The sequence below is a fragment of the Asparagus officinalis genome, chromosome 1 (genome assembly GCF_001876935.1).
Source record: "Asparagus officinalis chromosome 1, Aspof.V1, whole genome shotgun sequence".
Lineage (NCBI taxonomy): Eukaryota > Viridiplantae > Streptophyta > Magnoliopsida > Asparagales > Asparagaceae > Asparagus > Asparagus officinalis.
Genome location: NC_033794.1, coordinates 87,740,339 through 87,740,609, shown reverse-complemented (window position 1 = coordinate 87,740,609; position 271 = coordinate 87,740,339).

Sequence of the window (271 nt, the reverse complement as noted above, 5' to 3'; positions counted from 1 at the left end):
TTGAAGAGGGAGTGTAGTTTTGATTCCATGCAAAGTTTGGGTAATTTTCCCAACCTGGGTTGTAGGTTGGAAAAAATAGATCATTCATCGAATACTGAGATGGGCTCTCTACAAACTCCCGAGCTTCATTGGGGATTTCAATCCTATTGGGATAACATAAATTTTGAAAAACATGTGGATTAGCCATTTGTTCAAAACGAATTTGTCGATGTGTATTGTCCCTAATCCACATTTTGCATGCACCCTAAACAATTTCTTTTTATACTTTTTT